Genomic DNA, 17797 nt, shown 5'->3' on the forward strand with positions numbered 1-17797 from the left:
CTGGGTCCAATACAGTACTATTACTGCTGCTGGTTCCACTGTCAAATGTCTGTTTTCAACCCTACTGGGTCCAAGGCACTTTGTGTCCTATGTCCCGTGTAATCACTTACACCTTGGCTAATTTTTTTTCACTATTTTTGCACTTTGATTTTTTCCACTTTTTTCATTGTAATAGCAACTGCAACTAAACAAAACTATACCCTATCAGACTCCCACTATTGTAGCTGCAATTATTCAGCCGTTCGTCCGAATCCGAACTTCACAAAAGTTTGCCGGATCAAAACGAACCGAACTTTTCAAAAGTTTGCTCATCCCTAATTATGGCATATCATAGGGTAGGGTAGTTTGACCACTGGGACCTCCACCACAACATCTTCTTCTACTAGTTTCAAACCACCACACCACAACCTGTACAGTACATTTATAACATTATTAAAATGAAATTATAAAATTATTAAAAAAATTACAAAAACTGTCAATTTTTTTTTTATTTTTTACCATTTTATTTAAAAAGAAATGCTTTAATATGCATAAAAGGCACCTATGTAAAGTACAGCTCCTTTAACAAAGCCTTAAACAGATACGTCGTATAGACTAAAAAGCATCAGGACTGTAATGGAAAGAGTGAAAATGGAAAAAAATTAAGGGGTTAAAAAATAAAATGCTTTAAAATGATACTAAAATTGTCACCAAATTAGAGGTACAATAAAAGAACTTTATCCTTTTTCTCTAAATCCATCCCAACATCGTGACGACAGTTCTAGAAATTGATCAATTCTAAGTTCAAATCTGAATCCTAATTCTTCCTGGTTATTATGATTCTATCACTGATGAATATTATTACATTTAATTGTCATCCGCCCTGATTATAATGCTCTGTCCTTATGGTTTCTAAGAAAAAGACTTGTCCTGATTCTTCTCCACTTCTCGATTTTGACCATTGGCATGTTAGTGGAAGTCCTTCAGAATTCTTCAAGCAGAAGAGACAAGAGAATTTCTATCTCGGAAACAAAGATGGAGTAACACAACAATACCATGCCCCAACCATGACCGCCTGGGACACTCACACACATAATACGGAGATTGTAAGGGGCCGCGCATGTTCAGAGACTCCCATAAGTCTTTGTTTTCACATTTTTTACTTCGGAACCGGAGGGCGAGCACTTTCCCATCATAATAGTAGATTGACGTTATTTGGGTTTTACTGCTTCTTAGTCTCTGTTATCGTAGATTCTTTTTTTGTTTAAGGTAATATTCAAAGATTAATTTTGTGTGACACTAATTCTCAACACATATCACTGTAAATTGTCACTAAAACGCAATCTTTAATACATCAATCCTAAAACAGTACATACAGTAAATATATATTATATATATATATATATATATATATATATATATATATATATATATATATATATATATTGTGACAGAGTGTCTGGAGAAATTGTAGATGGGGTGTATATATGCCCAAGATTTATCATGTCTGTGATATAAAAAAAGCAACCAGGAAAATAGTGTCTAGAGATCTGTGGCTTCTGCAGATCAGGTTTGAACAAAACTAATTATCAGGGCCTGTGTTGCTGGAGTGGGGAGTGAGGGTGGGCCCCACTCCATACAGACAGTCCGGCTCTTGGGCTGTCTGGTTAATCAGTCAGTCCTCAGGTGTGCAAGTCTTATAAAAGGCCAGGAGTGCAGACACACCTTGGCTCTCAGCCTGGGAACAGGTCATCTGCTAAGAACCTGTGAGAGCCATACAAGTGGTACGTACAACTTCTGTTATGTGTGGTGACTGGTATTAGGCTGGCACCTTGTTAGTGAGGTATCCTGCTGTTTAGTTAGTGCCGGACAGGCATAGGATTTTGTTTGTGTTGATTTATTTCTGTACCACTATCTCTAAATAAAACTGGCTGAGGTCAGTTGTACAAACTCCAGTGTTCTATCTGTGCCTGCCAGAGTGTGCCCCGTCTACTCAGGAGACGACTACCCCGCTACCTAATCCCTTACAATTGGTGGAGGATGTGGGCACAAATCTTGGCACAAGAAAACAAGACTGGAAAATTTAAAGGGCCAGTGTCACTCCTATTGCACTGGTTTAAAGACTGTGTCTCTACATCTGACAAAATGGAGGATGTAGTAAAAGCTATTTTGAGTGCTGTTGCATCTCAGCAGGAGGCTACCCGAGTGCAACAAGAGGCTACCAGGGTGCAGCAAAGGGTGCTCGAAGAAACAACCCGCAGGTTGACAGCCCAACTAGAAGCTGCCCAGGAGGAGCAAAGAAATGACCGGGAGACCTTAAAAACTGTGGTGCAGCAACTAACCACTGTCGCTGGACAGGTCCCAGGTGTTGCAGATGCTGCCCCCACCTCCATAAGGGCTAGCCATTTTCTACAAAAGATGACATCAGCTGATGACGTGGAAGCCTACCTGTCAACTTTTGAAAGAACTGCGGAGCGAGAAAGTTGGCCAAAGGAGCAGTGGGCGGGACTTTTGGCACCTTTCCTTTCTGGGGAACCCCAAAAGGCATATTTTGACCTGGAAAATCATGATGCTATAGACTATGACAAGCTGAAAAAGGAGATTCTAACACGCCTTGGAGTCACAGTTTCTGTCCGCGCACAGCGAGTGCACAACTGGACCTACAGCACAGACAAATCTCCACGCTCTCAGATGCACGACCTCATTCACCTGACCAAGAAGTGGTTGCAGCCAGAGATCCTGTCAGGGCCACAGATGGTTGAACGGGTGGTAATGGATCAGTACTTAAGATCCCTCCCTGTTACCTTGCGCAAGTGGGTGAGTCATGGAGATCCCAAAAATGCTGACCAGATGGTGGAGATGGTGGAGAGGTACACAGCAGCGGAGGAGCTGATGAGTCTGCCGCAGCGCCCCCTAGCCCCACAGCGGAGAACGCCAGGACATTCTGGTAAGACTGTTCCAAGGGAAGAGGGGGCTGGCAGATCTAATATGGTTGTGCGTGCAAGGGGAGAGACTGAAGGCCCAGGCTCTAGAAGCTGGCAAACCATGCCAGAGAGGTCTGTGGCTTATAAGAGACTAAATAAAGACTTAGTAAAATGTTTCAGATGTCATATGCCAGGTCATGTTGTTGCCAATTGCCCAATGTATGATGAACCCATGCAATGTGATGCTTCTTGTATAAACCGTCGTTTATCCCTGTATGCTCAGATTGTGTGTGCTGCATTACCAAATGCTGGGGGCGAGAAACAAATGTGCGCTATTACTGTAGAAGGTAAAGATGTAAATGCATTGTTAGACTCAGGCAGTCTAGTCACCCTGGTAAAAGCTGATTGGGTAGATCCCAGAAAACGCAGGGTGAAAACCATTGGGGTGACATGCATACATGGGGACACCTGCCATTACAACACTGCCCTAGTGGACATACATACTCAGTTTGGTGCTGTAAAATTTATGGTGGGGATAGTTCCATCATTAATGCATGATGTCATCATGGGGTGGGATTTCCCACATTTCTGGAGGTTATGGGAACAGAGAGTCTCCAATACAATGCCTGAGAGGGGGGCTCTAGGTGAGGAGGAAACTTTCCCCTTCACTGTTATGGCTGGGGATAGTGAGGAAGCTGAACCCCGTGATGTTGTGTCCCCAGAGGGTGAGAGCAGTCCAGACCTCCCTAGTGACAATATGCCTGATCTTGAAGTGAGGAAAGATAAGTTTGGTGCAGAACAGTTAAAAGACCCCACCCTTATCAGAGCCAGGGAAAATGTGAAAATGATTGATGATAACCTGGTGGAGCCGGACACCAGACTTGCCTTTCCATACATGGCTGTAAAACATGACTTACTGTACCAAGTGGTGAAAAGGGGAGATGATTTGGTGGAGCAGTTAGTGGTCCCTAAAGCATATCGCAGAACTGTGCTAGATCTGGCCCACAGTCACATTATGGGGGGACATTTGGGAGTTGAGAAAACTACAGATAGAGTCCTCCAAAGGTTCTTCTGGCCAGGAGTTCACAAAGATGTGAGAGATTATTGTGACTCCTGTCCAGAGTGCCAGGTTTCAGCTCCCAGACCCCACTATCGTAGTCCCCTGGTACCCCTACCTATCATTGAGGAGCCATTTGAGAGAATAGCGATGGATCTGGTGGGGCCTGTTGTAAAATCTGCTCGAGGTCACCAGCATATTCTTGTTATTATGGATTATGCTACTCGCTACCCTGAAGCTATACCCTTGCGTAACACATCATCCAGGGCCATAGCCAAAGAGTTGGTGCAGGTGTTTAGTCGTGTGGGAATACCAAAAGAAATCCTTACAGATCAGGGTACCCCATTTATGTCACGAGTCATGAAAGAGTTGTGTAAATTGTTCCAGGTTAAACAGCTGCGTACCTCTGTCTACCACCCGCAGACTGATGGACTGGTAGAGAGATTTAATAAGACCCTAAAAGCCATGTTAAAGAAAGTGGTGGACAAAGATGGGAAAAATTGGGATTTTCTTCTTTCCTATCTCATGTTTGCCATCCGTGAGGTCCCACAGTCATCCACAGGGTATTCTCCCTTTGAGTTGCTTTATGGCCGTCACCCAAGGGGTCTTCTAGACATAGCAAAAGAAACTTGGGAAGAGGAAGCTACACCCTATAGAAGTGTAATTGAACACATTGCACAAATGCAAGACAGGATCTCAGCAGTAATGCCTATTGTACGTGAACATATGGCCCAGGCCCAGGAGGCACAACAGAGAGTGTATAACCGCAGTGCCAGAATACGTACTTTTTCCCCAGGTGACAGGGTTCTAGTGTTGATCCCTACCGTAGAAAGTAAATTTCTAGCTAAGTGGCAAGGCCCTTTTGAGGTATTAGAAAAAGTAAATGAGGTGAACTACAAAATCCGCCAGCCAGGTAAGAGGAAGCCTGAGCAAGTGTACCACGTCAATCTTATTAAACCGTGGAAAGATAGACTATCACTTGCCGCAGACACCTCATTACCACCAGGGCAGCTTTGCTCCGAGAAGCCATTGATACCAGAGGTAACAGTACCTGACTCTCTTGCAAATGCACAGAAGGTCGAGGTACATGATTTCCTCTTTAGGAACAGACATTTTTTCTCTGATATCCCAGGTCGCACCTCTCTTATCAAACATGATATAATTACTGAACCAGGGGAAAAGGTTAAGCTTAGGCCCTACAGAATACCAGAGGCCAGGAGAGGGGTTATATCCAAAGAGGTGAGGAAAATGCTGGAACTAGGGGTAATTGAAGAGTCCCATAGCCAATGGTCTAGCCCCATAGTTCTGATCCCCAAGCCAGACGGCAGCTGGAGGTTCTGCAATGACTTTCGTAAACTAAATTCCATATCTAAGTTTGATGCTTACCCGATGCCCCGTGTGGATGAGCTCATTGACAGGCTAGGAAAGGCACGTTACATCACCACCCTAGATCTGACCAAAGGGTATTGGCAGATACCACTAACAGATGAGGCCAAAGAGAAAACTGCCTTTGCCACCCCTGATGGGCTATTCCATTATGTTGTTTTGCCTTTTGGTTTGCATGGAGCCCCCGCAACTTTTCAGAGGGTGATGGATAAGATTTTAAGACCTCATAAACGGTACGCAGCAGCCTATCTAGATGACATTATCATCCAAAGTCTGGATTGGGAATCCCATCTACCTAGGGTGCAAGCTGTTATAGATTCTCTGTGTGAGGCAGGATTCACAGCCAATCCAAAAAAGTGTGCCATTGGTCTGGAGGAGGCCAGATACCTAGGTTACACTATAGGCCGTGGTCTTGTAAAGCCCCAAATAAATAAAATTCAAGCCATACAAAGTTGGCCTCAGCCCATAAATAAGAAGCAAGTTCGTGCTTTCTTGGGGATTACCGGCTACTACAGAAGGTTTATTCCAAACTTTGCTTCTCTTGCAGCCCCTTTGACTGACCTGACAAAAGGTAAAGACTCGGTCATGGTTAGATGGACACCAGAGGCCGAGAAAGCCTTTCAGACCCTTAAAAACCTTCTGTGTGCTCAGCCAGTGCTGATAACCCCAGACTTTGAGAAAGAGTTTGTACTTCAAACTGATGCATCTGATGTGGGACTAGGGGCTGTACTGTCACAGGTGCGGGATGGGGAAGAACACCCTGTACTGTATTTAAGTAGAAAACTTAATGACCACGAGAAAAAGTATGCGATTGTGGAAAAAGAGTGCCTCGCTATTAAATGGGCCCTGGAAGCGCTCCGCTACTACCTGCTTGGGCGGCACTTTGTATTAATTACTGATCATGCTCCCCTCAAATGGATGTGTGAGAATAAGGAAAAGAATAGGAGGGTCACAAGGTGGTTCTTGGCTTTACAGGAGTACAGATTTACTGTAAAGCATAGGCCAGGAACACAAATGGGAAATGCTGACGCCTTGTCCCGTGTACATTGTCTTGTGTCCAGATGTGTTCCAGCCCTGGGTCTGAAACACGGAGGGAGGATATGTGACAGAGTGTCTGGAGAAGTGGTAGATGGGGTGTATATATGCCCAAGATTTATCATGTCTGTGATATAAAAAAAGCAACCAGGAAAATAGTGTCTAGAGATCTGTGGCTTCTGCAGATCAGGTTTGAACAAAACTAATTATCAGGGCCTGTGTTGCTGGAGTGGGGAGTGAGGGTGGGCCCCACTCCATACAGACAGTCCGGCTCTTGGGCTGTCTGGTTAATCAGTCAGTCCTCAGGTGTGCAAGTCTTATAAAAGGCCAGGAGTGCAGACACACCTTGGCTCTCAGCCTGGGAACAGGTCATCTGCTAAGAACCTGTGAGAGCCATACAAGTGGTACGTACAACTTCTGTTATGTGTGGTGACTGGTATTAGGCTGGCACCTTGTTAGTGAGGTATCCTGCTGTTTAGTTAGTGCCGGACAGGCATAGGATTTTGTTTGTGTTGATTTATTTCTGTACCACTATCTCTAAATAAAACTGGCTGAGGTCAGTTGTACAAACTCCAGTGTTCTATCTGTGCCTGCCAGAGTGTGCCCCGTCTACTCAGGAGACGACTACCCCGCTACCTAATCCCTTACAATATATATATATATATATATATATATATATATATATATATATATACACTCACCGGCCACTTTATTAGGTACACCTGTCCAACTGCACGTTACCACTTAATTTCTAATCAGCCAATCACATGGCAGCATTTAGGCATGTAGACATGGTCAAGACAATCTCCTGCAGTTCAAACCAAGCATCAGTGTGGGGAAGAAAGGTGATTTGAGGCCTTTGAACGTGGCATGGTTGTTGGTGCCAAAAGGGCTGGTCTGAGTATTTCAGAAACTGCTGATCTACTGGGATTTTCACGCACAACCATCTCTAGGGTTTACAGAGAATGGTCCGAAAAAGAAAAAACATCCAGTGAGCGGCAGTTCTGTGGGCAGAAATGCCTTGTTGATGCCAGAGGTCAGAGGAGAATGGGCAGACTGTTTCGAGCTGATAGAAAGGCAACAGTGACTCAAATAGCCAACCGTTACAACCAAGGTAGGCAGAAGAGCATCTCTGAACGCACAGTACGTCCAACTTTGAGGCAGATGGGCTACAGCAGCAGAAGACCACACTGGGTGCCACTCCATTCAGCTAAGAACAGGAAACTGAGGCTACAATTTGCACAAGCTCATCGAAATTGGACAGAAGAAGATTGGAAAAACGTTGCCTGGTCTGATGAGTCTCGATTTCTGCTGCGACATTCGGATGGTAGGGTCAGAATTTGGCGTTAACAACATGAAAGCATGGATCCATCCTGCCTTGTATCAACGGTTCAGGCTGGTGGTGGTGTCATGGTGTGGGGAATATTTTCTTGGCACTCTTTGGGCCCCTTGGTACCAATTGAGCATCGTTGCAACGCCACAGCCTACCTGAGTATTGTTGCTGACCATGTCCATCCCTTTATGACCACAATGTACCCAACATCTGATGGCTACTTTCAGCAGGATAATGCGCCATGTCATAAAGCTAGAATAATCTCAGACTGGTTTCTTGAACATGACAATGAGTTCACTGTACTCCAATGGCCTCCACAGTTACCAGATCTCAATCCAATAGAGCATCTTTGGGATGTGGTGGAACAGGAGATTCGCATCATGAACGTGCAGCCGACAAATCTGCGGCAACTGTGTGATGCCATCATGTCACTATGGACCAAAATCTCTGAGGAAGCTTCCAGCACCTTGTTGTATCTATGCCACCAAGAATTGAGGCAGTTCTGAAGGCAAAAGGGGGTCCACCCCGTTACTAGCATGGTGTACCTAATAAAGTGGCCGGTGAGTGTATATATATATATATATAAAGCATGGTATCTCGGTAATATCCATGGAGTATGGATGCATCTACTAATTTTCAGTGTGTCAATAAATTGTCCCAAACACAGTCATGGAAAATCATGGAAAACTCCTTAGTACAGTAAAGGAATCCCCTGATCGCCAGTCACCCAAACACGTGTGCACATCAATAACCATTATGGTGACTATGATAGGGAGATATGTGCTCTAGTGTTGAGCCAGCGCTAAAATACTTGAGTTGAGCATTTTTCTATGTTCTAGTGATCAACTCAAGTAACAAACCCCATTAAAGTCAATGGGAGACTCGAGCATTAAACCGGCAGAGCGGAGGGTGTCTGTTTAACCTATTTCTTTTTTTATTCAAATTTTTGTGAATTTCGTCCCTTGAAGAGAAGGTTAAAAGAAACAGGCAAACATTAGAATGGAAATAAAAAAAAGAAACAGGTTTATGCAAGACACATTAGAACTCGGCAGTAGAAAGTTGGGCTTTTTTTAGGTTTAAAAATGTCCCCACAGCACCGAGACTTGATGGATTTATGTAGAGCTCATCTGTGTGCCCCTAGGTTTTTATCCTTTGTTTCCTGTACATATGTGGATTTCAATATGCTCCCAGGTCTGTTGTATTCACAGTCCTGATTCATAGAAACTACATGTTTGGGGTAGTGCTCCCATACAAGTGTCAGTTTTCTTAGTGTCAGATGACTGGATAGTCTTTAGCATGGAATTGGAGGGTAGTTAGCAATTTTTTTTGTGTTTTGTCTTTTTAAAAAATATTTTAGAACAAAGTTTTGAATTAGCCCCATATGGATTTCGTCAGTACAAGGTTGCGCTGAACTTACAAAAAGTTGAATTGCAATAGAAGTGACCATGGCAAAAAGTTGCACCAGTTGTCTGACACCATTATGTTTGGCATCTCTCCAATGCGGTATGGCTTTAGCCTGTTTTCATTGTCAGTGTGAAGTTTACAGTTGATGACTTCCATTAATACATTGTATAATTCTCAGAAATGATTATCCATTAGGAAAAGGACTATGCAGGCTGTGGCTACCACACCCCTGCTAAGTATGACATTACGTGCTAACAGTAAATACAGTCCACATAAATCAAAGCTAAGTCTCTGTCAGGTCATCCTATCTGTAACTCACCATAACATAGGGTACAAATTGGGGTCATTTTAACTAATTTTGCACATTTCATCTACCTATTAATAGCGCCTGCAACCATAACATCCTACATGGCTTTATAGCAGCTTCTTGACATTAATTAAGAAATAAAATTTGTTCTGAATTACCGCATTTTCCGGCGTATAAGACGACCCCTGACTTTTGAGAAGATTGTATGGTGTTCGCCTTTTCGACGGAAAATGTTAACCCCTGCCTGACCGCAGCGCTGTAGCTAAATTGACCCTTTCCCCGCGGGTGGGGCGTTCGAAGCGGGGTGGCTGTGCGGCGCCGGGTGCTGCATGTACCCCGGGGCTGCGGCTATTAGCGGGCATGGTCCGAACGCCATGCCCACTAATTAATTCTTCAGATGCAGCTGTCAAAATTGACAGCTGCATCTGAAGACTTCAGAGCAGCTTATCCCTGGTGTCTAGTGGAGAGATCGCTCACCCGTGAAGTTGTCATGAAGGAGCAAAGCTCCCTCCCCTAATAAAAGTCAGAATCACCCCCCTTTTCCCATTTTATAAAAAAAAAAAAAAAAATAAATAAAACATGTTTGCTATCGCCGCGTGCGTAATCGCCCAAATATTAATTTATCACATTCTTAATCTCGTATGGTAAATGGCATAAGTGCAAAAAAATCCCAAAGTGCAAAATTGCGCATTTTTGGTCGCATCAAATCCAGAAAATTTGTAATAAAAAGCGATCAAAAAGTCGTATATGCGCAATCAAGGTACCGATAGAAATAACAAATCATGGCGCAAAAGATGACACCTCACACAGCCCCATAGACCAAAGGATAAAAGCGCTATAAGCCTGGGAATGGATCGATTTTAAGGAACATATATTTGTTAACAATGGTTTGAATTTTTTACAGGCCATCAGATAAAAGAAAAGTTATACATGTTATATATCTTTGTAATCGTAACGGCTTGAGGAACATACATAATATGTCAGTTTTTCCAGGACACACGGCGTAAAAACGAAGCCCCCCCCCCCCCCAAAAAAAAAAAAAGAATTGTGTTTTTTTATTCAATTTTACCGCGCATATAATTTTTTTCTGATTTCGCAGCATATTTTATGCAAAAATTCAGCCGGTCATTGCAAAGTAGAATTAGTGACGCAAAAAATAAGGGCTCATGTGGGTCTGCAACTGCTATGGCCATTTAAGCACAAGGAGGAAAAAAACGAAAATCAGCCTGGTCCTGAAGGGGTTAAAAAAAAAAAACAGTTAACTCACCTGTGGCCCGTTCCCGGCTTCCGCCCGTCTCCTGGCCTGTACCCGACGCAGGCAGTGCTCGGAGACACTCGGCTGCCTGGAGAGCATCGGGAGAATGACAGAGGCTTCAGGTACTTCCGGAGCCTCCAGTACTTCGGAGCCTCCCAAAGCTCTCCCGGTAGCCGAGCATCTCCGATGAGATGCTCAGCTGTTCAGAATAGCTTTGGGGAATCCCCGGCACAGTCAGTGTACATCACACTACCTGCACCAGGAATTGGCCAGGAGACGTGCAAAGGCAGGGAACGGGCACCAGGTGAGTTAACTGTTTTTTTGTCTTTTTTTTATTCTATAATGGTCGCCCCATATGGTGGGGATGTGGCCATTTTTTAGCCCCCCCCCCACACACACACACCGTATGGGGAGACCATACCCGGCGTGTAAGACTACCACTACTTCTAAGAAGATTGTTAGGGGTTTAAAAGTCGTCTTATATGCCGGAAAATACAGTAGTTTTATCCATTGAGGTACTCCAGAGAATACGAGCACCCATTGCTGCGACATGTGACCTGCACTCAGCTTAGTGAATGTTCACTGAGCAGAGAGGCATCCAGTGTATGCCTCACTTCTCAGTGAACAGGAGTAGGGAATTCTCTTAGTCTCCCTCTAAATCAAGAATCAAGGAAGCCAATTTTGCAAGATCTATTAATCTCTCCTAGCCATTTTGGAGATTTTACTTATTGGCCATCTTTAATCCCCGCCTCCACCAGCTGTCAGTCATTTCGGAGGAGGTGGCGGCCTAAAGATAGAAACGGCAACCGGAGGACCGGAGAACCAGACGCCAGATAACAAGTAGCATGGCTGGTAAGTATACACCACTGCTTGTGATCTGCAAATCTGACAGCATGGATATATACATATCCCATACCCTAATCAGACCCCAGTATATACATATCCAGGATTTCAGTTCCTCTTTATCTTTCTTGGCCACAGAAACCCCTGTTTACACAGGTAGATGTGTGGCCAATAAAGATACATTTTTGAACAAGCACAAAAGAAGCAGTCAGGCGATAATATGGCTTTTTCTTAGTCTTCAGCTGGTCACTGCCCCTTACACAGGCAAATTATCGCTAGCGACGTTCCTGGTCAATGATCGGCCTGTGTGAAAGGACACGTACTTGGTATCTCTGACAGTGTGGGAAGTCATTTACTTTGTTGTGTGTATATAGAGTGTGGTTAATGTATCTCAGCAACTTCCCGCGGCTCTCTGCTCTAAGACAAGAACCACTGTGATACTAATGTGCCGCCATTACTCACATAAGATCATTAACCCCTTCATGTCAGCAATACGTAGATACATACTAAGTGCAGCAGGAACATATATGCACGTTCCTGACACTGAAGGGGTCTGATGTGTGCAGGACCGCTACGGTGAGAGTGGTCCCGCACACATCAGTGTCCGGGGAGCCGAGAAATATGAGAGGCAGCTGCGGTCCCAAGGCTGCGTCTCATTAACCCCTTAAACGCCGCAATCTAAAGCAATCGCTGTGTTTAAGGTACTCAGTGAGAGAACAAGCATCTGTTACTGAGTGACTACGGGGGTCCTCTTTGCATGTACTGATGGCTGTACTAAGCCTCTTACCTCTGTCCTGTCGTTTTGGCGTTCTATGCATAGAATCTGCTCTCAGGCAGGCTTTATGCATAGATCGCTGATGACACTGATCTATGCTATGCTATGGCAGAGCATAGATCAGTATATGCAATCTAATGATTGCATGTTTTACAGTGAAAAAAAGTGTTTAAAAAAGTGTAGTAAAAAAAGTTTTTAAAAGTATGAAAAAACCCCTTATACCCCCCCCCCATAAAAGTTTAATATACCCCCTTGCCCATTATAAAAAATAAAAATATTTAATAAAATAAATATACATACAATATATTTATTTTATTTTCTTAAATATTAAGATATTATATATCATAGCGTGTGGAATTGTCTAATCTATTAAGATATTACATTATTGTTCCCGCGCAGTGAACGGCGTAAACGGAAAAAAAAATACAGAATTGCTGATTTTTCTAAATTATATATCAGAAAAAAATTAATAAAAAGCGATCAAAAATGTTCTTTTACACCAGTATGATATTAATAAAAACTAGAGATCATTGCTCAAAAAGTTGACCCCAACCAGCCCTGTAGGTGGAAAAATAAAAGTGCGATGGGTCTTAGAAGGTGAAGAGGAACATTGCATTAATTTGAGACGGACTTTTGTGCATCAATGGGCTCGGTGATGAAGGGGTTAAGCAACACTGCCGAAACCAGCTGTTTTCTTAGAATTTCATCTATGTGTATTTACAGCTCAATCGAGGGGAATTCGGATTTGGGATTTTGAGGGTCCTAGTAGGATTGGGAGAGAGTCATGGGGGGAATTCATCAAGCAGTCTTATGATAGGAATGATCTTCTTTTAATGGAACTAAATGGCACAGTGTAGCTGTGAGATTGCTGGGTGGCAGCTAAGGGCGGGTTCCCTCTGTGATTGTTGCTCCTATATGTGTTTACACTCCGACCCAATCCAGATCCATACAAGTATAATATGTTTATAAATGACCCAAATGTAATCATTAGCAGACTATTGGACAATTGAAGTCAATGGAGCCGGTGCCTGTCCGTACTCGAGTTCAAATAAGTTTGTTACCGCTGCAACCCAAATTGTGTTTGCAAGAGAAATCACAGTACCTTGAGCTCTGTTGCAGTCAGCCGGGAGTGCATAGGGTTTTCACCTAAAGACAGCCAGGCAGGGAAGTATACGAAGAAGAGCAATCCAATGGTCCGATTTAGAATTGAAAATTTTATTAAAAATCCATAAAAAAATATAACAAAGTACATTCTTTCCTGTCCGCTTGACATGTGGCCGAAACATGTTAACAGGAAAGAGAGTGTACTCTATCTGTTATATTTTTTATGTTTTCATAATAAATTTTGGGATTTTAACCCCTTAAGGACCGGACCAATTTCCATTTTTGCGCTTTGGTTTTTTCCTTCACGTGCTTAAAAGGCCATAGCGCTTGCCTTTTTTTCACTTAGAGACTCACATGAGCCCTTATTTTTTTGCACCACTAATTGCACTTTACATTGACAGGCTTAATTTTTGCATAAAGTACGCCGCGAAACCAGAAAAAAATTAAATGTGTGGTGAAATAGAGAAAAAAAAAACATTTTTTTTTTAAATTGGGGAGGTTTCGTGTTTATATAATGTCCTATGCGTGACGCCAAGAAAAATTATAACGTCCCTTTGGTGGTATTATTGTAATATGCTGAGGGTATTGTGTTGCTGGGTGGTGAAGTGCAACCTTAGGGCTCACCTTCTGAAACCTTCCTGTCACGATGGGGTCCGAGGGTGCTGGGGCCCTTGTCTTCTTCAGCATACATGCAGGGACATATAATTTTTAATAAAAGTCTTCACACAAAAGCGGTGAAAGTATATCAAGACTTTACTTGAAGGATAACTATATACAATCCAATACAGGGGCATCTGATAATGGCAAACTGTTGGCTTGATCAGAGTCCTTAGCTTCAGGGGGAGGGTTACCTTGGTTACTATAGCTTAGACTTAGTGGATAAATAGGATTTCAAAGAGACAGACCTGTTCCAGAGACTTTATAGCTTTCCGCCTTTATAAGGATACATGTGAATAGGTACTTAAAGTTACTGAAGAGACTTGACGCTGTCGACACTCACTATCATGTAGGAGGAAGACGCATGGACACACTGACTTGGAAGCCAGGAAGATGTGGACGGTGAATGGGAGACCCTCTATCCCTTCACCAATCCGACAGCAAGCACTAATAAATACAGAGGACGTCCTGCTGAGACTTTGAAGACATGTATTAGTCCTTATGGCTGACTGGAAACAGGTTAGGGGGTTGAAGATGGAGTCTGACAGGATTACTGAGGTGATGCAGGGAGGTTAGATGGGACTCTGGCAATGCCAGACTACCAACTGTCACTGAGGAGATAGCACAGCCCCTCTGGTTAGGAGGTGGGCGGAGCCAACTTTCCCCTGGCCAATCACTAGAGTGTGATGGGTTGCAGGGGAGGAGCACTGATCAAGCTCAACACTTGTATTATTAGCAATTAATACATAACAACATATTGAATAAATACATAGCAGAAAACAATACCACTACAAGAGAGCTAAGGAAGAGCAGCAAATACATAGGCCCTAATACAGACTGTCTAAGGTTGTCAATAGCAATACATTTCCAGACGCCTGACAATAAATACTGTTCTCGGCCATTACATTTACACTGTTTGCCCTAGGGTAAAACTGACTTGTTATGCATGTTCCTCAAGTTGTTACAATTACAACGATATGTAACTTTTTTTTTTTGATGGCTTTTAAAAAAATTTAAACTTTTTAAATATATATAAAAATGTTCTTTAAAATCACTCTGTTACCATGCTTATAGCGCTTTTATCATTTTGTCTATGTGGCTAGCTGAGGTGTAATTTTTTGTGCCATGATCTGTACTTTATATCGGTACCTTGATTGCGCATTTGCAACTTTTTGATTGCTTTTTATTAAAATTTTTCTGGATTTAATGTGACTAAAAATGTGCAATTTTTTATTAATTAAAAAGATATATATATATTTTTTACACACATACTAGAAGTCCCCCTGGAGTTAAGGTTATTCCCCCTGGGGGACTTCTGGTATCACTACACTGATCTCTCATTGAGATCTTTGCAGTATAGAGTACTGCAGTACTCAAGCCGAAAGCCGAGTATTTCCCGATACTCAAGTGCTCGTTTCAAGTAACGAACCCCATTGAAGTCAATGGGAGACTCGAGCATTTTTTGAGGGGACCCAAGTTCGGTAGAGGGAAGGTCGTGTGAAAACCTGTCAACCTCAGAAATTGATGGAAACACAACGGAAATGGACAGGAAACAGCAGGGGCAGCATGTATGTATGCCTCTGAGGCTGCCTAATGGCACCATTATGCCTAATTCTGTGAATTCAGCCTGACACAGCATAGCGGTGAGGACAGAGTGAACAAGGTAGAAGCGGTAGCCAGTCAGCCTTCCAAACATTTTACAAGACCTAGCATGGCAGTGCGCTCACAGAGAACCATTAAAAGTGAGTGAGGAAGAAAGTGAGCCTCCCCAAAATTAGGCCAAACACTGCATGGCATTGAGCACACAGAGAACTGCCGGGATCAGTGGTGGCCAACATGAAGGCCAGGCAGGAGCAACAGTAACCAACATGGAGGCCAGGCAGGAGCAACAGTAACCAACATGGAGGCCAGGCAGGAGCAACAGTAGTTAACATGGAGGCCAGGCAGGATCAGCAGTAGCCAACATGGAGGCAAGGGCAGGCACACCAGTAGTCAGCAGTAGTCAACATGTATGCCAGTAAAGGCCCAGCAGTAGCCAACATGGATGCCAGTAAAGGCCCAGCAATAGTCAACATGGATGCCTGTTAAGGCCCAGCAAAAAGGAGGCAAGGGCAGGCCCAGCAGTAGTCAACATGGATGCCAGTAAAGGCCCAGCAGTAGTCAACATGGATGCCAGTAAAGGCCCAGCAATAGTCAACATGGATGCCAGTTAAGGCCCAGCAAAAAGGAGGCAAGGGCAGGCCCAGCAGTAGTCAACATGGATGCCAGTAAAGGCCCAGCAGTAGTCAACATGGATGCCAGTAAAGGCCCAGCAGTAGTCAACATGGAGGCCAGTTAAGGCCCAGCAAAAACGAGGCAAGGGCAGGCACACCTAGTGAGGCTCCCCAAAACTAGGCCAGACACTGCAGGGCCTTGAACACACAGAGAACCATTACAAGTGAGTAAGGAAGCTAGTGAGCATCCCAAAAATTAGGCCAGACACTGCATGGCATTCAGCACACAGAGAGCCATTACAAGTGAGTGAGGAATCAAGTGAGCCCACCCAAAAAATGGAGTGAGTCCAGGGGCTGGGATATGTAGTGGACATGAACCCGGGTGCTAACAGCTAACTGGCTAGGCCAGTTGTCAGTCAGCACTCACCATCAAGAGTACACTTGATGCCTCTCAACCGGGGGTGGTGAGGCCACGGCTACACAAAAAAATAAAAAATAAAACAGCAGGCTGGTTGGCGGGGGCGCGATTGGCGGGTCCCCGGCAACCAGTCCTGCTCCTCCGGAGACGTATTGTGGTTAATCCTGCCTTCAAAAAGGCTACTACAACATCCAAGGAAGGAAAGAAGCTACTGGTAAAAGGCCTGGTCAATCCTGCCTTCAAAACAGCTAAAACATCCAAGGAAGGTAGAAGGTGCTGTTCAGCAGTTTGAGCACCGCCTGTTGGCGCTTACCCATGGCATTGCTGTTGTGCCTAAAACTAAAATAGCCGTATTATGGCTAGATTTAGCCTCACACCCTCACACAGTTGTGCGTGATAGGCATACAGTCTTCTTAACAGTCCCCGAGCTAAAAAATGAAAGGACGGCAGAGAACCCCCGCAAGTTGACATCCACAGATTATATGGTTTGAAATGGATAACACAAGGATGCTTAAAGGGGTAGTGCGGCGGTAAAAAATTATTCACAGAATAACACACATTACAAAGTTATACAACTTTGTAATGTATGTTATGTCTGTGAACGGCCCCCTTCCCCGTGTCCCACCACCCCCAACCGTGTACCCGGAAGTGTAGTGCATTATACATTACCTGATCCGTGTCGCGCCCATCCGCCATCTTGTGCCAAACGTCATCTTCGGCCTGCCGGCCCGAACACCTCCGATCTTCCCGAGTGCCGGGCGCCCTCTGCCGCGTCATCAGCTGCTCAGCCGCGATTGGCTGAGCATAACTGTGCTCGGCCAATCGTGGCTCAGAGGCTGATGAAAAAAAATAAAATAAAACAGCTGGTTGGTTGGCGGGGGCGCGATCAGCGGGCCCCCGGCAACCAGTCCCGCTCCTCCGCAGACGTAGTGTGACGTCAGAGCAAAGCAGTGAGGACACAGAGAACCATTAGAAGTGATAAAGAAGCAATACAGTGTAGTGCCCACTAGTTTAGGGGGGGCTTGACGGTGCTATCTGGTATGGGCAACAACTGTACACACTTTGTCACCCCAATACAATGAGCAGTGAAGTAATTTCTATGCGGGA

This window comes from Dendropsophus ebraccatus, chromosome 8 (genome assembly GCF_027789765.1).
Source record: "Dendropsophus ebraccatus isolate aDenEbr1 chromosome 8, aDenEbr1.pat, whole genome shotgun sequence".
NCBI classification, from domain to species: domain Eukaryota; kingdom Metazoa; phylum Chordata; class Amphibia; order Anura; family Hylidae; genus Dendropsophus; species Dendropsophus ebraccatus.